We start from the raw sequence: 23,109 nt of genomic DNA, 5'->3' as shown, positions 1-23,109 counted from the left end.
TGATTCTTTTTTTCCATTAGAAAGGATATTACCCAGCTGAAATTTGTTGGTGGAAGATTCCTCTAGCTACTCAACAGTTCATCATTGTTACAAGAGACTTCCCAAATGTTTTAAAAATGTTATCTGCTAACAGTCAAGATGAGCCAAAATTAAGTTGGCATGAAGTAATTAGAAGTAATATCATAACTAATATTTAATTACTGAGTTGTCTTATCATACAATTAGAGATGGAAATGTTGGCAACGTGACTCATTGGTATAAATTGATGGATTTATATTTTGATTTCTCTAACTTTTCTATCACTCTGGATTTTAATCTCACAGCTGTCTATTTTAGGCATTTGAATAATACTTCAAAGTTGTTTGGATACATCAGTTGCGCTAAATGAAGGAAATTTGAAGTCAAATATAATCATTACTTGTTAAATGTACCTGGCTTCTTTTGCATTTTATCTCAGCTTTTCCTGACTTTGGGTAAAGTTTTCAATGACATTCCAGATATGAGAGCTAAAATATTTTAAAGTGTACAGCAGGTTGTAGGATGACAGAGCTATTCAAGCCGTTGGAATCAAATCCCACTGCTGCCATATTTATTCTCCAAGGAGAAGATCCAGTGATATATATCAAAGTGGTTTCCTAAAGTAGATAAGGTATAAAAGAAGCTAAATTTGGTTGGTGGAAGCACACCTTAAGCTGTCACATGCAGTAGTTTAAAACAATTTATCATCAACTGATGATTGATCAGATATTAACCAACTGAAAAGGAGAAGATCCAGTGACTTATATCAAAGTGGTTTCCTAAAGTAGATAAGGTATAAAAGAAGCTACATTTGGTTGGTGGAAGCACACCTTAAGCTGTCACATGCAGTAGTTCAAAACAATTTATCATCAATTCATGATTGATCAGATATTAACCAACTGAAAAAGGATGGTGATAGTATCCTGCATTAGTCACCGAGTTCTACACAGTTCATCATAGTTGCAACAGTCTTCTCAAACCTTTAAAATAATGATATCTGCTGACAGTAAAGATATTCAAATTTTAATTTTGCATGAAGTAATTATGTGCCCGATCAGAACTAATATTTTACTACTTCATGCATCTCAATTTCTTTTGTTATTTCAATGAAAATAAACAAAATGCAATTCAATAAAAAATATGAATTTCTCATCGATTTTATGTTTAATAATGAACTTTCTTTTAACCTTTGCTGACATCTTTTCAATTAATACTTTAAAACAAAAAACCCTTTAATTTTGATGTTCTAGATCTGTGAGCTATCCTAATGATATGCACATGTGGTAGCATGGCCGAGCGGTCTAAGGTGCTGGATTAAGGCTCCTGTCTCTTCGGAGGTGTGGGTTCAAATCCCACTGCTGCCATATTTATTATACAAAGAGTAGGCCAGTTATTGATGTCAAACTGATTCTTTTTTTCCATTAGAAAGGATATTACCCAGCTGAAATTTGTTGGTGGAAGATTCCTCTAGCTACTCAACAGTTCATCATTGTTACAAGAGACTTCCCAAATGTTTTAAAAATGTTATCTGCTAACAGTCAAGATGAGCCAAAATTAAGTTGGCATGAAGTAATTAGAAGTAATATCATAAATAATATTTAATTACTGAGTTGTCTTATCATACAATTAGAGATGGAAATGTTGGCAACGTGACTCATTGGTATAAATTGATGGATTTATATTCCGATTTCTCTAACTTTCCTATCACTCTGGATTTTAATCTCACAGCTGTCTATTTTAGGCATTTGAATAATACTTCAAAGTTGTTTGGATTCATCAGTTGCGCTAAATGAAGGAAATTTGAAGTCAAATATAATCATTACTTGTTAAATGTACCTGGCTTCTTTTGCATTTCATCTCAGCTTTTCCTGACTTTGGGTAAAGTTTTCAATGACATTCCAGATATGAGAGCTAAAATATTTTAAAGTGTACAGCAGGTTGTAGGATGACAGAGCTATTCAAGCCACTGGAATCAAATCCCACTGCTGCCATATTTATTCTCCAAGGAGAAGATCCAGTGATATATACCAAAGTGGTTTCCTAAAGTAGATAAGGTATAAAAGAAGCTAAATTTGGTTGGTGGAAGCACACCTTAAGCTGTCACATGCAGTAGTTTAAAACAATTTATCATCAACTGATGATTGGTCAGATATTAACCAACTGAAAAGGAGAAGATCCAGTGACTTATATCAAAGTGGTTTCCTAAAGTATATAAGGTATGAAAGAAGCTACATTTGGTTTGTGGAAGCACACCTTAAGCTGTCACATGCAGTAGTTCAAAACAATTTATCATCAATTCATGATTGATCAGATATTAACCAACTGAAAAAGGATGGCGATAGTATCCTGCATTAGTCACCGAGTTCTAAACAGTTCATCATAGTTGCAACAGTCTTCTCAAACCTTTAAATTAATGATATCTGCTAACAGTAAAGATATTCAAATTTTAATTTTGCATGAAGTAATTATGTGCCCTATCAGAACTAATATTTTTCTACTTCATGCATCTCAATTTCTTTTGTTATTTCAATGAAAATAAACAAAATGCAATTCAATAAAAAATATGAATTTCTCATCGATTTTATGTTTAATAATGAACTTTCTTTTAACCTTTGCTGACATCTTTTCAATTAATACTTTAAAACAAAAAACCCTTTAATTTTGATGTTCTAGATCTGTGAGCTATCCTAATCATAAGCACATGTGGTAGCATGGCCAAGCGGTCTGGCGCTGGATTAAAGCTCCAGTCTCTTTGGAGGCGTGGGTTCAAATCCCTCTGCTGCCATATTTATTATACAAAGAGTAGGCCAGTTATTGATGTCAAACTGATTCTTTTTTTCCATTAGAAAGGATATTACCCAGCTGAAATTTGTTGGTGGAAGATTCCTCTAGCTACTCAACAGTTCATCATTGTTACAAGAGACTTCCCAAATGTTTTAAAAATGTTATCTGCTAACAGTCAAGATGAGCCAAAATTAAGTTGGCATGAAGTAATTAGAAGTAATATCATAACTAATATTTAATTACTGAGTTGTCTTATCATACAATTAGAGATGGAAATGTTGGCAACGTGACTCATTGGTATAAATTGATGGATTTATATTCCGATTTCTCTAACTTTCCCTTCACTCTGGATTTTAATCTCACAGCTGTCTATTTTAGGCATTTGAATAATACTTCAAAGTTGTTTGGATTCATCAGTTGCGCTAAATGAAGGAAATTTGAAGTCAAGTATAATCATTACTTGTTAAATGTACCTGGCTTCTTTTGCATTTTATCTCAGCTTTTCCTGACTTTGGGTAAAGTTTTGAATGACATTCCAGATATGAGAGCTAAAATATTTTAAAGTGTACAGCAGGTTGTAGGATGACAGAGCTATTCAAGCCACTGGAATCAAATCCCACTGCTGCCATATTTATTCTCCAAGGAGAAGATCCAGTGATATATACCAAAGTGGTTTCCTAAAGTAGATAAGGTATAAAAGAAGCTAAATTTGGTTGGTGGAAGCACACTTAAGCTGTCACATGCAGTAGTTTAAAACAATTTATCATCAACTGATGATTGATCAGATATTAACCAACTGAAAAGGAGAAGATCCAGTGACTTATATCAAAGTGGTTTCCTAAAGTATATAAGGTATGAAAGAAGCTACATTTGGTTGGTGGAAGCACACCTTAAGCTGTCACATGCAGTAGTTCAAAACAATTTATCATCAATTCATGATTGATCAGATATTAACCAACTGAAAAAGGATGGTGATAGTATCCTGCATTAGTCACCGAGTTCTAAACAGTTCATCATAGTTGCAACAGTCTTCTCAAACCTTTAAAATAATGATATCTGCTAACAGTAAAGATATTCAAATTTTAATTTTGCATGAACTAATTATGTGCCCTATCAGAACTAATATTTTACTACTTCATGCATCTCAATTTCTTTTGTTATTTCAATGAAAATAAACAAAATGCAATTCAATAAAAAATATGAATTTCTCATCGATTTTATGTTTAATAATGAACTTTCTTTTAACCTTTGCTGACATCTTTTCAATTAATACTTTAAAACAAAAAACCCTTTAATTTTGATGTTCTAGATCTGTGAGCTATCCTAATGATATGCACATGTGGTAGCATGGCCGAGCGGTCTAAGGCGCTGGATTAAGGCTCCAGTCTCTTTGGAGGCATGGGTTCAAATCCCACTGCTGACATATTTATTATACAAAGAGTAGGCCAGTTATTGATGTCAAAGTGATTCTTTTTTTCCATTAGATAGGATATTACCCAGCTGAAATTTGTTGGTGAAAGATTCCTCTAGCTACTCAACAGTTCATCATTGTTACAAGAGACTTCCCAAATGTTTTAAAAATGTTATCTGCTAACAGTCAAGATGAGCCAAAATTAAGTTGGCATGAAGTAATTAGAAGTAATATCATAACTAATATTTAATTACTGAGTTGTCTTATCATACAATTAGAGATGGAAATGTTAGCAACGTGACTCATTGGTATAAATTGATGGATTTATATTTTGATTTCTCTAACTTTTCTATCACTCTGGATTTTAATCTCACAGCTGTCTATTTTAGGCATTTGAATAATACTTCAAAGTTGTTTGGATACATCAGTTGCGCTAAATGATGGAAATTTGAAGTCAAATATAATCATTACTTGTTAAATGTACCTGGCTTCTTTTGCATTTTATCTCAGCTTTTCCTGACTTTGGGTAAAGTTTTCAATGACATTCCAGATATGAGAGCTAAAATATTTTAAAGTGTACAGCAGGTTGTAGGATGACAGAGCTATTCAAGCCGTTGGAATCAAATCCCACTGCTGCCATATTTATTCTCCAAGGAGAAGATCCAGTGATATATATCAAAGTGGTTTCCTAAAGTAGATAAGGTATAAAAGAAGCTAAATTTGGTTGGTGGAAGCACACCTTAAGCTGTCACATGCAGTAGTTTAAAACAATTTATCATCAACTGATGATTGATCAGATATTAACCAACTGAAAAGGAGAAGATCCAGTGACTTATATCAAAGTGGTTTCCTAAAGTAGATAAGGTATAAAAGAAGCTACATTTGGTTGGTGGAAGCACACCTTAAGCTGTCACATGCAGTAGTTCAAAACAATTTATCATCAATTCATGATTGATCAGATATTAACCAACTGAAAAAGGATGGTGATAGTATCCTGCATTAGTCACCGAGTTCTAAACAGTTCATCATAGTTGCAACAGTCTTCTCAAACCTTTAAAATAATGATATCTGCTAACAGTAAAGATATTCAAATTTTAATTTTGCATGAAGTAATTATGTGCCCGATCAGAACTAATATTTTACTACTTCATGCATCTCAATTTCTTTTGTTATTTCAATGAAAATAAACAAAATGCAATTCAATAAAAAATATGAATTTCTCATCGATTTTATGTTTAATAATGAACTTTCTTTTAACCTTTGCTGACATCTTTTCAATTAATACTTTAAAACAAAAAACCCTTTAATTTTGATGTTCTAGATCTGTGAGCTATCCTAATGATATGCACATGTGGTAGCATGGCCGAGCGGTCTAAGGCGCTGGATTAAGGCTCCAGTCTCTTTGGAGGCATGGGTTCAAATCCCACTGCTGCCATATTTATTATACAAAGAGTAGGCCAGTTATTGATGTCAAACTGATTCTTTTTTTCCATTAGAAAGGATATTACCCAGCTGAAATTTGTTGGTGGAAGATTCCTCTAGCTACTCAACAGTTCATCATTGTTACAAGAGACTTCCCAAATGTTTTAAAAATGTTATCTGCTAACAGTCAAGATGAGCCAAAATTAAGTTGGCATGAAGTAATTAGAAGTAATATCATAACTAATATTAAATTACTGAGTTGTCTTATCATACAATTAGAGATGGAAATGTTGGCAACGTGACTCATTGGTATAAATTGATGGATTTATATTCCGATTTCTCTAACTTTCCTATCACTCTGGATTTTAATCTCACAGCTGTCTATTTTAGGCATTTGAATAATACTTCAAAGTTGTTTGGATTCATCAGTTGCGCTAAATGAAGGAAATTTGAAGTCAAGTATAATCATTACTTGTTAAATGTACCTGGCTTCTTTTGCATTTTATCTCAGCTTTTCCTGACTTTGGGTAAAGTTTTGAATGACATTCCAGATATGAGAGCTAAAATATTTTAAAGTGTACAGCAGGTTGTAGGATGACAGAGCTATTCAAGCCACTGGAATCAAATCCCACTGCTGCCATATTTATTCTCCAAGGAGAAGATCCAGTGATATATATCAAAGTGGTTTCCTAAAGTAGATAAGGTATAAAAGAAGCTAAATTTGGTTGGTGGAAGCACACCTTAAGCTGTCACATGCAGTAGTTTAAAACAATTTATCATCAACTGATGATTGATCAGATATTAACCAACTGAAAAGGAGAAGATCCAGTGACTTATATCAAAGTGGTTTCCTAAAGTAGATAAGGTATAAAAGAAGCTACATTTGGTTGGTGGAAGCACACCTTAAGCTGTCACATGCAGTAGTTCAAAACAATTTATCATCAATTCATGATTGATCAGATATTAACCAACTGAAAAAGGATGGTGATAGTATCCTGCATTAGTCACCGAGTTCTAAACAGTTCATCATAGTTGCAACAGTCTTCTCAAACCTTTAAAATAATGATATCTGCTAACAGTAAAGATATTCAAATTTTAATTTTGCATGAAGTAATTATGTGCCCGATCAGAACTAATATTTTACTACTTCATGCATCTCAATTTCTTTTGTTATTTCAATGAAAATAAACAAAATGCAATTCAATAAAAAATATGAATTTCTCATCGATTTTATGTTTAATAATGAACTTTCTTTTAACCTTTGCTGACATCTTTTCAATTAATACTTTAAAACAAAAAACCCTTTAATTTTGATGTTCTAGATCTGTGAGCTATCCTAATAATATGCACATGTGGTAGCATGGCCGAGCGGTCTAAGGCGCTGGATTAAGGCTCCAGTCTCTTTGGAGGCATGGGTTCAAATCCCACTGCTGACATATTTATTATACAAAGAGTAGGCCAGTTATTGATGTCAAAGTGATTCTTTTTTTCCATTAGATAGGATATTACCCAGCTGAAATTTGTTGGTGAAAGATTCCTCTAGCTACTCAACAGTTCATCATTGTTACAAGAGACTTCCCAAATGTTTTAAAAATGTTATCTGCTAACAGTCAAGATGAGCCAAAATTAAGTTGGCATGAAGTAATTAGAAGTAATATCATAACTAATATTTAATTACTGAGTTGTCTTATCATACAATTAGAGATGGAAATGTTAGCAACGTGACTCATTGGTATAAATTGATGGATTTATATTTTGATTTCTCTAAATTTTCTATCACTCTGGATTTTAATCTCACAGCTGTCTATTTTAGGCATTTGAATAATACTTCAAAGTTGTTTGGATACATCAGTTGCGCTAAATGATGGAAATTTGAAGTCAAATATAATCATTACTTGTTAAATGTACCTGGCTTCTTTTGCATTTTATCTCAGCTTTTTACTGACTTTGGGTAAAGTTTTCAATGACATTCCAGATATGAGAGCTAAAATATTTTAAAGTGTACAGCAGGTTGTAGGATGACAGAGCTATTCAAGCCGTTGGAATCAAATCCCACTGCTGCCATATTTATTCTCCAAGGAGAAGATCCAGTGATATATATCAAAGTGGTTTCCTAAAGTAGATAAGGTATAAAAGAAGCTAAATTTGGTTGGTGGAAGCACACCTTAAGCTGTCACATGCAGTAGTTTAAAACAATTTATCATCAACTGATGATTGATCAGATATTAACCAACTGAAAAGGAGAAGATCCAGTGACTTATATCAAAGTGGTTTCCTAAAGTAGATAAGGTATAAAAGAAGCTACATTTGGTTGGTGGAAGCACACCTTAAGCTGTCACATGCAGTAGTTCAAAACAATTTATCATCAATTCATGATTGATCAGATATTAACCAACTGAAAAAGGATGGTGATAGTATCCTGCATTAGTCACCGAGTTCTAAACAGTTCATCATAGTTGCAACAGTCTTCTCAAACCTTTAAAATAATGATATCTGCTAACAGTAAAGATATTCAAATTTTAATTTTGCATGAAGTAATTATGTGCCCGATCAGAACTAATATTTTACTACTTCATGCATCTCAATTTCTTTTGTTATTTCAATGAAAATAAACAAAATGCAATTCAATAAAAAATATGAATTTCTCATCGATTTTATGTTTAATAATGAACTTTCTTTTAACCTTTGCTGACATCTTTTCAATTAATACTTTAAAACAAAAAACCCTTTAATTTTGATGTTCTAGATCTGTGAGCTATCCTAATGATATGCACATGTGGTAGCATGGCCGAGCGGTCTAAGGCGCTGGATTAAGGCTCCAGTCTCTTTGGAGGCATGGGTTCAAATCCCACTGCTGCCATATTTATTATACAAAGAGTAGGCCAGTTATTGATGTCAAACTGATTCTTTTTTTCCATTAGAAAGGATATTACCCAGCTGAAATTTGTTGGTGGAAGATTCCTCTAGCTACTCAACAGTTCATCATTGTTACAAGAGACTTCCCAAATGTTTTAAAAATGTTATCTGCTAACAGTCAAGATGAGCCAAAATTAAGTTGGCATGAAGTAATTAGAAGTAATATCATAACTAATATTAAATTACTGAGTTGTCTTATCATACAATTAGAGATGGAAATGTTGGCAACGTGACTCATTGGTATAAATTGATGGATTTATATTCCGATTTCTCTAACTTTCCTATCACTCTGGATTTTAATCTCACAGCTGTCTATTTTAGGCATTTGAATAATACTTCAAAGTTGTTTGGATTCATCAGTTGCGCTAAATGAAGGAAATTTGAAGTCAAGTATAATCATTACTTGTTAAATGTACCTGGCTTCTTTTGCATTTTATCTCAGCTTTTCCTGACTTTGGGTAAAGTTTTGAATGACATTCCAGATATGAGAGCTAAAATATTTTAAAGTGTACAGCAGGTTGTAGGATGACAGAGCTATTCAAGCCACTGGAATCAAATCCCACTGCTGCCATATTTATTCTCCAAGGAGAAGATCCAGTGATATATATCAAAGTGGTTTCCTAAAGTAGATAAGGTATAAAAGAAGCTAAATTTGGTTGGTGGAAGCACACCTTAAGCTGTCACATGCAGTAGTTTAAAACAATTTATCATCAACTGATGATTGATCAGATATTAACCAACTGAAAAGGAGAAGATCCAGTGACTTATATCAAAGTGGTTTCCTAAAGTAGATAAGGTATAAAAGAAGCTACATTTGGTTGGTGGAAGCACACCTTAAGCTGTCACATGCAGTAGTTCAAAACAATTTATCATCAATTCATGATTGATCAGATATTAACCAACTGAAAAAGGATGGTGATAGTATCCTGCATTAGTCACCGAGTTCTAAACAGTTCATCATAGTTGCAACAGTCTTCTCAAACCTTTAAAATAATGATATCTGCTAACAGTAAAGATATTCAAATTTTAATTTTGCATGAAGTAATTATGTGCCCGATCAGAACTAATATTTTACTACTTCATGCATCTCAATTTCTTTTGTTATTTCAATGAAAATAAACAAAATGCAATTCAATAAAAATATGAATTTCTCATCGATTTTATGTTTAATAATGAACTTTCTTTTAACCTTTGCTGACATCTTTTCAATTAATACTTTAAAACAAAAAACCCTTTAATTTTGATGTTCTAGATCTGTGAGCTATCCTAATGATATGCACATGTGGTAGCATGGCCGAGCGGTCTAAGGCGCTGGATTAAGGCTCCAGTCTCTTTGGAGGCATGGGTTCAAATCCCACTGCTGCCATATTTATTATACAAAGAGTAGGCCAGTTATTGATGTCAAACTGATTCTTTTTTTCCATTAGAAAGGATATTACCCAGCTGAAATTTGTTGGTGAAAGATTCCTCTAGCTACTCAACAGTTCATCATTGTTACAAGAGACTTCCCAAATGTTTTAAAAATGTTATCTGCTAACAGTCAAGATGAGCCAAAATTAAGTTGGCATGAAGTAATTAGAAGTAATATCATAACTAATATTAAATTACTGAGTTGTCTTATCATACAATTAGAGATGGAAATGTTGGCAACGTGACTCATTGGTATAAATTGATGGATTTATATTCCGATTTCTCTAACTTTCCTATCACTCTGGATTTTAATCTCACAGCTGTCTATTTTAGGCATTTGAATAATACTTCAAAGTTGTTTGGATTCATCAGTTGCGCTAAATGAAGGAAATTTGAAGTCAAGTATAATCATTACTTGTTAAATGTACCTGGCTTCTTTTGCATTTTATCTCAGCTTTTCCTGACTTTGGGTAAAGTTTTGAATGACATTCCAGATATGAGAGCTAAAATATTTTAAAGTGTACAGCAGGTTGTAGGATGACAGAGCTATTCAAGCCACTGGAATCAAATCCCACTGCTGCCATATTTATTCTCCAAGGAGAAGATCCAGTGATATATACCAAAGTGGTTTCCTAAAGTAGATAAGATATAAAAGAAGCTAAATTTGGTTGGTGGAAGCACACCTTAAACTGTCACATGCAGTAGTTTAAAACAATTTATCATCAACTGATGATTGATCAGATATTAACCAACTGAAAAGGAGAAGATCCAGTGACTTATATCAAAGTGGTTTCCTAAAGTATATAAGGTATGAAAGAAGCTACATTTGGTTGGTGGAAGCACACCTTAAGCTGTCACATGCAGTAGTTCAAAACAATTTATCATCAATTCATGATTGATCAGATATTAACCAACTGATAAAGGATGGTGATAGTATCCTGCATTAGTCACCGAGTTCTAAACAGTTTATCATAGTTGCAACAGTCTTCTCAAACCTTTAAAATAATGATATCTGCTAACAGTAAAGATATTCAAATTTTTAAATCTCACAGCTGTCTATTTTAGGCATTTGAATAATACTTCAAAGTTGTTTGGATACATCAGTTGCGCTAATTGAAGGAAATCTGAAGTCAAATATAATCATTACTTGTTAAATGTACCTGGCTTCTTTTGCATTTTATCTCAGCTTTTCCTGACTCTGGGTAAAGTTTTGAATGACATTCCAGATATGAGAGCTAAAATATTTTAAAGTGTACAGCAGGTTGTAGGATGACAGAGCTATTCAAGCCGTTGGAATCAAATCCCACTGCTGCCATATTTATTCTCCAAGGAGAAGATCCAGTGATATATATCAAAGTGGTTTCCTAAAGTAGATAAGGTATAAAAGAAGCTAAATTTGGTTGGTGGAAGCTCACCTTAAGCTGTCACATGCAGTAGTTTAAAACAATTTATCATCACTGATGATTGATCAGATATTAACCAACTGAAAAGGAGAAGATCCAGTGACTTATATCAAAGTGGTTTCCTAAAGTAGATAAGGTATAAAAGAAGCTACATTTGGTTGGTGGAAGCACACCTTAAGCTGTCACATGCAGTAGTTCAAAACAATTTATCATCAATTCATGATTGATCAGATATTAACCAACTGAAAAAGGATGGTGATAGTATCCTGCATTAGTCACCAAGTTCTAAACCGTTCATCATAGTTGCAACAGTCTTCTCAAACCTTTAAAATAATGATATCTGCTAACAGTAAAGATATTCAAATTTTAATTTTGCATGAATTAATTATGTGCCCTATCAGAACTAATATTTTACTACTTCATGCATCTCAATTTCTTTTGTTATTTCAATGAAAATAAACAAAATGCAATTCAATAAAAAATATGAATTTCTCATCGATTTTATGTTTAATAATGAACTTTCTTTTAACCTTTGCTGACATCTTTTCAATTAATACTTTAAAACAAAAAACCCTTTAATTTTGATGTTCTAGATCTGTGAGCTATCCTAATAATATGCACATGTGGTAGCATCGTCGAGTGGTCTAAGGCGCTGGATTAAGGCTCCAGTCTCTTCGGAGGCGTGGGTTCAAATCCCTCTGCTGCCATATTTATTATACAAAGAGTAAGCCAGTTATTGATGTCAAACTGATTCTTTTTTTCCATTAGAAAGGATATTACCCAGCTGAAATTTGTTGGTGGAAGATTCCTCTAGCTACTCAACTGTTCATCATTGTTACAAGAGACTTCACAAATGTTTTAAAAATGTTATCTGCTAACAGTCAAGATGAGCCAAAATTAAGTTGGCATGAAGTAATTAGAAGTAATATCATAACTAATATTTAATTACTGAGTTGTCTTATCATACAATTAGAGATGGAAATGTTGGCAACGTGACTCATTGGTATAAATTGATGGATTTATATTCCGATTTCTCTAACTTTCCTATCAATCTGGATTTTAATCTCACAGCTGTCTATTTTAGGCATTTGAATAATACTTCAAAGTTGTTTGGATTCATCAGTTGCGCTAAATGAAGGAAATTTGAAGTCAAATATAATCATTACTTGTTTAATGTACCTGGCTTCTTTTGCATTTTATCTCAGCTTTTCCTGACTTTGGGTAAAGTTTTGAATGAAATTCCAGATATGAGAGCTAAAATATTTTAAAGTGTACAGCAGGTTGTAGGATGACAGAGCTATTCAAGCCACTGGAATCAAATCCCACTGCTGCCATATTTATTCTCCAAGGAGAAGATCCAGTGATATATACCAAAGTGGTTTCCTAAAGTAGATAATGTATAAAAGAAGCTAAATTTGGTTGGTGGAAGCACACCTTAAGCTGTCACATGCAGTACTTTAAAACAATTTATCATCAACTGATGATTGATCAGATATTAACCAACTGAAAAGGAGAAGATCCAGTGACTTATATCAAAGTGGTTTCCTAAAGTATATAAGGTATGAAAGAAGCTACATTTGGTTGGTGGAAGCACACCTTAAGCTGTCACATGCAGTAGTTCAAAACAATTTATCATCAATTCATGATTGATCAGATATTAACCAACTGAAAAAGGATGGTGATAGTATCCTGCATTAGTCACCGAGTTCTAAACAGTTCATCATAGTTGCAACAGTCTTCTCAAACTATTAAAATAATGATATCTGCTAACAGTAAAGATATTCAAATTTTAATTTTGCATGAAGTAATTATGTGCCCAATCAGAACTAATATTTTACTACTTCATGCATCTCAATTTCTTTTGTTATTTCAATGAAAATAAACAAAATGCAATTCAATAAAAAATATGAATTTCTCATCGATTTTATGTTTAATAATGAACTTTCTTTTAACCTTTGCTGACATCTTTTCAATTAATACTTTAAAACAAAAAACCCTTAATTTTGATGTTCTAGATCTGTGAGCTATCCTAATGGTATGCACATGTGGTAGCATGGCCGAGCGGTCTAAGGCACTGGATTAAGACTCCAGTCTCTTCGGAGGCGTGGGTTCAAATCCCACTGCTGACATATTTATTATACAAAGAGTAGGCCAGTTATTGATGTCAAAGTGATTCTTTTTTTCCATTAGATAGGATATTACCCAGCTGAAATTTGTTGGTGAAAGATTCCTCTAGCTACTCAACAGTTCATCATTGTTACAAGAGACTTCCCAAATGTTTTAAAAATGTTATCTGCTAACAGTCAAGATGAGCCAAAATTAAGTTGGCATGAAGTAATTAGAAGTAATATCATAACTAATATTTAATTACTGAGTTGTCTTATCATACAATTAGAGATGGAAATGTTGGCAACGTGACTCATTGGTATAAATTGATGGATTTATATTTTGATTTCTCTAACTTTTCTATCACTCTGGATTTTAATCTCACAGCTGTCTATTTTAGGCATTTGAATAATACTTCAAAGTTGTTTGGATACATCAGTTGCGCTAATTGAAGGAAATCTGAAGTCAAATATAATCATTACTTGTTAAATGTACCTGGCTTCTTTTGCATTTTATCTCAGCTTTTCCTGACTCTGGGTAAAGTTTTGAATGACATTCCAGATATGAGAGCTAAAATATTTTAAAGTGTACAGCAGGTTGTAGGATGACAGAGCTATTCAAGCCGTTGGAATCAAATCCCACTGCTGCCATATTTATTCTCCAAGGAGAAGATCCAGTGATATATATCAAAGTGGTTTCCTAAAGTAGATAAGGTATAAAAGAAGCTAAATTTGGTTGGTGGAAGCTCACCTTAAGCTGTCACATGCAGTAGTTTAAAACAATTTATCATCAACTGATGATTGATCAGATATTAACCAACTGAAAAGGAGAAGATCCAGTGACTTATATCAAAGTGGTTTCCTAAAGTAGATAAGGTATAAAAGAAGCTACATTTGGTTGGTGGAAGCACACCTTAAGCTGTCACATGCAGTAGTTCAAAACAATTTATCATCAATTCATGATTGATCAGATATTAACCAACTGAAAAAGGATGGTGATAGTATCCTGCATTAGTCACCAAGTTCTAAACCGTTCATCATAGTTGCAACAGTCTTCTCAAACCTTTAAAATAATGATATCTGCTAACAGTAAAGATATTCAAATTTTAATTTTGCATGAATTAATTATGTGCCCTATCAGAACTAATATTTTACTACTTCATGCATCTCAATTTCTTTTGTTATTTCAATGAAAATAAACAAAATGCAATTCAATAAAAAATATGAATTTCTCATCGATTTTATGTTTAATAATGAACTTTCTTTTAACCTTTGCTGACATCTTTTCAATTAATACTTTAAAACAAAAAACCCTTTAATTTTGATGTTCTAGATCTGTGAGCTATCCTAATGATATGCACATGTGGTAGCATCGTCGAGTGGTCTAAGGCGCTGGATTAAGGCTCCAGTCTCTTCGGAGGCGTGGGTTCAAATCCCTCTGCTGCCATATTTATTATACAAAGAGTAAGCCAGTTATTGATGTCAAACTGATTCTTTTTTTCCATTAGAAAGGATATTACCCAGCTGAAATTTGTTGGTGGAAGATTCCTCTAGCTACTCAACTGTTCATCATTGTTACAAGAGACTTCACAAATGTTTTAAAAATGTTATCTGCTAACAGTCAAGATGAGCCAAAATTAAGTTGGCATGAAGTAATTAGAAGTAATATCATAACTAATATTTAATTACTGAGTTGTCTTATCATACAATTAGAGATGGAAATGTTGGCAACGTGACTCATTGGTATAAATTGATGGATTTATATTCCGATTTCTCTAACTTTCCTATCAATCTGGATTTTAATCTCACAGCTGTCTATTTTAGGCATTTGAATAATACTTCAAAGTTGTTTGGATACATCAGTTGCGCTAAATGAAGGAAATTTGAAGTCAAATATAATCATTACTTGTTTAATGTACCTGGCTTCTTTTGCATTTTATCTCAGCTTTTCCTGACTTTGGGTAAAGTTTTGAATGAAATTCCAGATATGAGAGCTAAAATATTTTAAAGTGTACAGCAGGTTGTAGGATGACAGAGCTATTCAAGCCACTGGAATCAAATCCCACTGCTGCCATATTTATTCTCCAAGGAGAAGATCCAGTGATATATACCAAAGTGGTTTCCTAAAGTAGATAAGGTATAAAAGAAGCTAAATTTGGTTGGTGGAAGCACACCTTAAGCTGTCACATGCAGTACTTTAAAACAATTTATCATCAACTGATGATTGATCAGATATTAACCAACTGAAAAGGAGAAGATCCAGTGACTTATATCAAAGTGGTTTCCTAAAGTATATAAGGTATGAAAGAAGCTACATTTGGTTGGTGGAAGCACACCTTAAGCTGTCACATGCAGTAGTTCAAAACAATTTATCATCAATTCATGATTGATCAGATATTAACCAACTGAAAAAGGATGGTGATAGTATCCTGCATTAGTCACCGAGTTCTAAACAGTTCATCATAGTTGCAACAGTCTTCTCAAACTATTAAAATAATGATATCTGCTAACAGTAAAGATATTCAAATTTTAATTTTGCATGAAGTAATTATGTGCCCAATCAGAACTAATATTTTACTACTTCATGCATCTCAATTTCTTTTGTTATTTCAATGAAAATAAACAAAATGCAATTCAATAAAAAATATGAATTTCTCATCGATTTTATGTTTAATAATGAACTTTCTTTTAACCTTTGCTGACATCTTTTCAATTAATACTTTAAAACAAAAAACCCTTAATTTTGATGTTCTAGATCTGTGAGCTATCCTAATGGTATGCACATGTGGTAGCATGGCCGAGCGGTCTAAGGCACTGGATTAAGACTCCAGTCTCTTCGGAGGCGTGGGTTCAAATCCCACTGCTGACATATTTATTATACAAAGAGTAGGCCACTTATTGATGTCAAAGTGATTCTTTTTTTCCATTAGATAGGATATTACCCAGCTGAAATTTGTTGGTGAAAGATTCCTCTAGCTACTCAACAGTTCATCATTGTTACAAGAGACTTCCCAAATGTTTTAAAAATGTTATCTGCTAACAGTCAAGATGAGCCAAAATTAAGTTGGCATGAAGTAATTAGAAGTAATATCATAACTAATATTTAATTACTGAGTTGTCTTATCATACAATTAGAGATGGAAATGTTGGCAACGTGACTCATTGGTATAAATTGATGGATTTATATTTTGATTTCTCTAACTTTTCTATCACTCTGGATTTTAATCTCACAGCTGTCTATTTTAGGCATTTGAATAATACTTCAAAGTTGTTTGGATACATCAGTTGCGCTAAATGAAGGAAATTTGAAGTCAAATATAATCATTACTTGTTAAATGTACCTGGCTTCTTTTTCATTTTATCTCAGCTTTTCCTGACTTTGGGTAAAGTTTTCAATGACATTCCAGATATGAGAGCTAAAATATTTTAAAGTGTACAGCAGGTTGTAGGATGACAGAGCTATTCAAGCCGTTGGAATCAAATCCCACTGCTGCCATATTTATTCTCCAAGGAGAAGATCCAGTGATATATATCAAAGTGGTTTCCTAAAGTAGATAAGGTATAAAAGAAGCTAAATTTGGTTGGTGGAAGCACACCTTAAGCTGTCACATGCAGTAGTTTAAAACAATTTATCATCAACTGATGATTGATCAGATATTAACCAACTGAAAAGGAGAAGATCCAGTGACTTATATCAAAGTGGTTTCCTAAAGTAGATAAGGTATAAAAGAAGCTACATTTGGTTGGTGGAAGCACACCATAAGATGTCACATGCAGTAGTTCAAAACAATTTATCATCAATTCATGATTGATCAGATATTAACCAACTGAAAAAGGATGGTGATAGTATCCTGCATTAGTCACCGAGTTCTAAACAGTTCATCATAGTTGCAACAGTCTTCTCAAACCTTTAAAATAATGATATCTGCTGACAGTAAAGATATTCAAATTTTAATTTTGCATGAAGTAATTATGTGCCCGATCAGAACTAATATTTTACTACTTCATGCATCTCAATTTCTTTTGTTATTTCAATGAAAATAAACAAAATGCAATTCAATAAAAAATATGAATTTCTCATCGATTTTATGTTTAATAATGAACTTTCTTTTAACCTTTGCTGACATCTTTTCAATTAATACTTTAAAACAAAAAACCCTTTAATTTTGATGTTCTAGATCTGTGAGCTATCCTAATGATATGCACATGTGGTAGCATGGCCGAGCGGTCTAAGGTGCTGGATTAAGGCTCCTGTCTCTTCGGAGGTGTGGGTTCAAATCCCACTGCTGCCATATTTATTATACAAAGAGTAGGCCAGTTATTGATGTCAAACTGATTCTTTTTTTCCATTAGAAAGGATATTACCCAGCTGAAATTTGTTGGTGGAAGATTCCTCTAGCTACTCAACAGTTCATCATTGTTACAAGAGACTTCCCAAATGTTTTAAAAATGTTATCTGCTAACAGTCAAGATGAGCCAAAATTAAGTTGGCATGAAGTAATTAGAAGTAATATCATAACTAATATTTAATTACTGAGTTGTCTTATCATACAATTAGAGATGGAAATGTTGGCAACGTGACTCATTGGTATAAATTGATGGATTTATATTCCGATTTCTCTAACTTTCCTATCACTCTGGATTTTAATCTCACAGCTGTCTATTTTAGGCATTTGAATAATACTTCAAAGTTGTTTGGATACATCAGTTGCGATAAATGAAGGAAATTTGAAGTCAAATATAATCATTACTTGTTAAATGTACCAGGCTTCTTTTGCATTTTATCTCAGCTTTTCCTGACTTTGGGTAAAGTTTTGAATGACATTCCAGATATGAGAGCTAAAATATTTTAAAGTGTACAGCAGGTTGTAGGATGACAGAGCTATTCAAGCCACTGGAATCAAATCCCACTGCTGCCATATTTATTCTCCAAGGAGAAGATCCAGTGATATATACCAAAGTGGTTTCCTAAAGTAGATAAGGTATAAAAGAAACTAAACTTGGTTGGTGGAAGCACACCTTAAGCTGTCACATGCAGTAGTTTAAAACAATTTATCATCAACTGATGATTGATCAGATATTAACCAACTGAAAAGGAGAAGATCCAGTGACTTATATCAAAGTGGTTTCCTAAAGTAGATAAGGTATAAAAGAAGCTACATTTGGTTGGTGGAAGCACACCTTAAGCTGTCACATGCAGTAGTTCAAAACAATTTATCATCAATTCATGATTGATCAGATATTAACCAACTGAAAAAGGATGGTGATAGTATCCTGCATTAGTCACCGAGTTCTAAACCGTTCATCATAGTTGCAACAGTCTTCTCAAACCTTTAAAATATTGATATCTGCTAACAGTAAAGATATTCAAAGTTTAATTTTGCATGAATTAATTATGTGCCCTATCAGAACTAATATTTTACTACTTCATGCATCTCAATTTCTTTTGTTATTTCAATGATAATAAACAAAATGCAATTCAATAAAAAATATGAATTTCTCATCGATTTTATGTTTAATAATGAACTTTCTTTTAACCTTTGCTGACATCTTTTCAATTAATATTTTAAAACAAAAAACCCTTTAATTTTGATGTTCTAGATCTGTGAGCTATCCTAATGATAAGCACATGTGGTAGCATGGCCGAGCGGTCTAAGGCGCTGGATTAAGGCTCCAGTCTCTTCGGAGGCGTGGGTTCAAATCCCACTGCTGCCATATTTATTATACAAAGAGTAGGCCAGTTATTGATGTCAAACTGAATCTTTTTTTCCAGCTGAAATTTGTTGGTGGAAGATTCCTCTAGCTACTCAACAGTTCATCATTGTTACAAGAGACTTCCCAAATGTTTTAAAAATGTTATCTGCTAACAGTCAAGATGAGCCAAAATTAAGTTGGCATGAAGTAATTAGAAGTAATATCATAAATAATATTTAATTACTGAGTTGTCTTATCATACAATTAGAGATGGAAATGTTGGCAACGTGACTCATTGGTATAAATTGATGGATTTATATTCCGATTTCTCTAACTTTCCCTTCACTCTGGATTTTAATCTCACAGCTGTCTATTTTAGGCATTTGAATAATACTTCAAAGTTGTTTGGATACATCAGTTGCGCTAAATGAAGGAAATTTGAAGTCAAGTATAATCATTACTTGTTAAATGTACCTGGCTTCTTTTGCATTTTATCTCAGCTTTTCCTGACTTTGGGTAAAGTTTTGAATGACATTCCAGATATGAGAGCTAAAATATTTTAAAGTGTACAGCAGGTTGTAGGATGACAGAGCTATTCAAGCCACTGGAATCAAATCCCACTGCTGCCATATTTATTCTCCAAGGAGAAGATCCAGTGATATATATCAAAGTGGTTTCCTAAAGTAGATAAGGTATAAAAGAAGCTAAATTTGGTTGGTGGAAGCACACCTTAAGCTGACACATGCAGTAGTTTAAAACAATTTATCATCAACTGATGATTGATCAGATATTAACCAACTGAAAAGGAGAAGATCCAGTGACTTATATCAAAGTGGTTTCCTAAAGTAGATAAGGTATAAAAGAAGCTACATTTGGTTGGTGGAAGCACACCTTAAGCTGTCACATGCAGTAGTTCAAAACAATTTATCATCAATTCATGATTGATCAGATATTAACCAACTGAAAAAGGATGGTGATAGTATCCTGCATTAGTCACCGAGTTCTAAACAGTTCATCATAGTTGCAACAGTCTTCTCAAACCTTTAAAATAATGATATCTGCTAACAGTAAAGATATTCAAATTTTAATTTTGCATGAAGTAATTATGTGCCCAATCAGAACTAATATTTTACTACTTCATGCATCTCAATTTCTTTTGTTATTTCAATGAAAATAAACAAAATGCAATTCAATAAAAAATATGAATTTCTCATCGATTTTATGTTTAATAATGAACTTTCTTTTAACCTTTGCTGACATCTTTTCAATTAATACTTTAAAACAAAAAACCCTTTAATTTTGATGTTCTAGATCTGTGAGCTATCCTAATGATATGCACATGTGGTAGCATGGCCGAGTGGTCTAAGGTGCTGGATTAAGGCTCCTGTCTCTTCGGAGGTGTGGGTTCAAATCCCACTGCTGCCATATTTATTATACAAAGAGTAGGCCAGTTATTGATGTCAAACTGATTATTTTTTTCCATTAGAAAGGATATTACCCAGCTGAAATTTGTTGGTGGAAGATTCCTCTAGCTACTCAACAGTTCATCATTGTTACAAGAGACTTCCCAAATGTTTTAAAAATGTTATCTGCTAACAGTCAAGATGAGCCAAAATTAAGTTGGCATGAAGTAATTAGAAGTAATATCATAACTAATATTAAATTACTGAGTTGTCTTATCATACAATTAGAGATGGAAATGTTGGCAACGTGACTCATTGGTATAAATTGATGGATTTATATTCCGATTTCTCTAACTTTCCTATCACTCTGGATTTTAATCTCACAGCTGTCTATTTTAGGCATTTGAATAATACTTCAAAGTTGTTTGGATTCATCAGTTGCGCTAAATGAAGGAAATTTGAAGTCAAGTATAATCATTACTTGTTAAATGTACCTGGCTTCTTTTGCATTTTATCTCAGCTTTTCCTGACTTTGGGTAAAGTTTTGAATGACATTCCAGATATGAGAGCTAAAATATTTTAAAGTGTACAGCAGGTTGTAGGATGACAGAGCTATTCAAGCCACTGGAATCAAATCCCATTGCTGCCATATTTATTCTACAAGGAGAAGATCCAGTGATATATACCAAAGTGGTTTCCTAAAGTAGATAAGATATAAAAGAAGCTAAATTTGGTTGGTGGAAGCACACCTTAAACTGTCACATGCAGTAGTTTAAAACAATTTATCATCAACTGATGATTGATCAGATATTAACCAACTGAAAAGGAGAAGATCCAGTGACTTATATCAAAGTGGTTTCCTAAAGTATATAAGGTATGAAAGAAGCTACATTTGGTTGGTGGAAGCACACCTTAAGCTGTCACATGCAGTAGTTCAAAACAATTTATCATCAATTCATGATTGATCAGATATTAACCAACTGAAAAAGGATGGTGATAGTATCCTGCATTAGTCACCGAGTTCTAAACAGTTCATCATAGTTGCAACAGTCTTCTCAAACCTTTAAAATAATGATATCTGCTAACAGTAAAGATATTCAAATTTTTAAATCTCACAGCTGTCTATTTTAGGCATTTGAATAATACTTCAAAGTTGTTTGGATACATCAGTTGCGCTAATTGAAGGAAATCTGAAGTCAAATATAATCATTACTTGTTAAATGTACCTGGCTTCTTTTGCATTTTATCTCAGCTTTTCCTGACTCTGGGTAAAGTTTTGAATGACATTCCAGATATGAGAGCTAAAATATTTTAAAGTGTACAGCAGGTTGTAGGATGACAGAGCTATTCAAGCCGTTGGAATCAAATCCCACTGCTGCCATATTTATTCTCCAAGGAGAAGATCCAGTGATATATATCAAAGTGGTTTCCTAAAGTAGATAAGGTATAAAAGAAGCTAAATTTGGTTGGTGGAAGCACACCTTAAGCTGTCACATGCAGTAGTTTAAAACAATTTATCATCAACTGATGATTGATCAGATATTAACCAACTGAAAAGGAGAAGATCCAGTGACTTATATCAAAGTGGTTTCCTAAAGTAGATAAGGTATAAAAGAAGCTACATTTGGTTGGTGGAAGCACACCTTAAGCTGTCACATGCAGTAGTTCAAAACAATTTATCATCAATTCATGATTGATCAGATATTAACCAACTGAAAAAGGATGGTGATAGTATCCTGCATTAGTCACCAAGTTCTAAACCGTTCATCATAGTTGCAACAGTCTTCTCAAACCTTTAAAATAATGATATCTGCTAACAGTAAAGATATTCAAATTTTAATTTTGCATGAATTAATTATGTGCCCTATCAGAACTAATATTTTACTACTTCATGCATCTCAATTTCTTTTGTTATTTCAATGAAAATAAACAAAATGCAATTCAATAAAAAATATGAATTTCTCATCGATTTTATGTTTAATAATGAACTTTCTTTTAACCTTTGCTGACATCTTTTCAATTAATACTTTAAAAAAAATACCCTTTAATTTTGATGTTCTAGATCTGTGAGCTATCCTAATGATATGCACATGTGGTAGCATCGTCGAGTGGTCTAAGGCGCTGGATTAAGGCTCCAGTCTCTTCGGAGGCGTGGGTTCAAATCCCTCTGCTGCCATATTTATTATACAAAGAGTAAGCCAGTTATTGATGTCAAACTGATTCATTTTTTCCATTAGAAAGGATATTACCCAGCTGAAATTTGTTGGTGGAAGATTCCTCTAGCTACTCAACTGTTCATCATTGTTACAAGAGACTTCACAAATGTTTTAAAAATGTTATCTGCTAACAGTCAAGATGAGCCAAAATTAAGTTGGCATGAAGTAATTAGAAGTAATATCATAACTAATATTTAATTACTGAGTTGTCTTATCATACAATTAGAGATGGAAATGTTGGCAACGTGACTCATTGGTATAAATTGATGGATTTATATTCCGATTTCTCTAACTTTCCTATCAATCTGGATTTTAATCTCACAGCTG

At 33.0% G+C, this 23,109-nt stretch overlaps 10 non-coding genes across 10 annotated transcripts; all 10 read left to right on the top strand.

Annotated features, from left to right (window-relative positions):
- Positions 1-2,723: 2,723 nt before the first annotated feature.
- On the top strand, positions 2,724-2,803 carry TRNAF-AAA (transfer RNA phenylalanine (anticodon AAA)). Its single transcript has one exon. It is a non-coding gene; the product is annotated as a tRNA-Phe (tRNA).
- Positions 2,804-4,143: 1,340 nt separating this feature from the next.
- On the top strand, positions 4,144-4,225 carry TRNAL-AAG (transfer RNA leucine (anticodon AAG)). The gene has a single exon. It is a non-coding gene; the product is annotated as a tRNA-Leu (tRNA).
- Positions 4,226-5,566: 1,341 nt separating this feature from the next.
- On the top strand, positions 5,567-5,648 carry TRNAL-AAG (transfer RNA leucine (anticodon AAG)). The gene has a single exon. It is a non-coding gene; the product is annotated as a tRNA-Leu (tRNA).
- A 1,341-nt stretch (positions 5,649-6,989) lies between these two features.
- Positions 6,990-7,071, top strand: TRNAL-AAG (transfer RNA leucine (anticodon AAG)). Its single transcript has one exon. It is a non-coding gene; the product is annotated as a tRNA-Leu (tRNA).
- A 1,342-nt stretch (positions 7,072-8,413) lies between these two features.
- Positions 8,414-8,495, top strand: TRNAL-AAG (transfer RNA leucine (anticodon AAG)). The gene has a single exon. It is a non-coding gene; the product is annotated as a tRNA-Leu (tRNA).
- Positions 8,496-9,835: 1,340 nt separating this feature from the next.
- Positions 9,836-9,917, top strand: TRNAL-AAG (transfer RNA leucine (anticodon AAG)). Its single transcript has one exon. It is a non-coding gene; the product is annotated as a tRNA-Leu (tRNA).
- A 3,494-nt stretch (positions 9,918-13,411) lies between these two features.
- Positions 13,412-13,493, top strand: TRNAL-AAG (transfer RNA leucine (anticodon AAG)). Its single transcript has one exon. It is a non-coding gene; the product is annotated as a tRNA-Leu (tRNA).
- Positions 13,494-16,256: 2,763 nt separating this feature from the next.
- TRNAL-AAG (transfer RNA leucine (anticodon AAG)) lies at positions 16,257-16,338 on the top strand. The gene has a single exon. It is a non-coding gene; the product is annotated as a tRNA-Leu (tRNA).
- Positions 16,339-19,102: 2,764 nt separating this feature from the next.
- On the top strand, positions 19,103-19,184 carry TRNAL-AAG (transfer RNA leucine (anticodon AAG)). Its single transcript has one exon. It is a non-coding gene; the product is annotated as a tRNA-Leu (tRNA).
- A 1,322-nt stretch (positions 19,185-20,506) lies between these two features.
- Positions 20,507-20,588, top strand: TRNAL-AAG (transfer RNA leucine (anticodon AAG)). The gene has a single exon. It is a non-coding gene; the product is annotated as a tRNA-Leu (tRNA).
- The last annotated feature ends 2,521 nt before the right edge of the window (positions 20,589-23,109 follow it).

The sequence above is a fragment of the Taudactylus pleione genome, unplaced genomic scaffold (assembly GCF_031769625.1).
Source record: "Taudactylus pleione unplaced genomic scaffold, aTauple2 ptg000016l, whole genome shotgun sequence".
Classification (NCBI taxonomy): Eukaryota; Metazoa; Chordata; class Amphibia; order Anura; family Myobatrachidae; genus Taudactylus; species Taudactylus pleione.
This window is presented reverse-complemented; position numbering and strand designations above follow the sequence as displayed.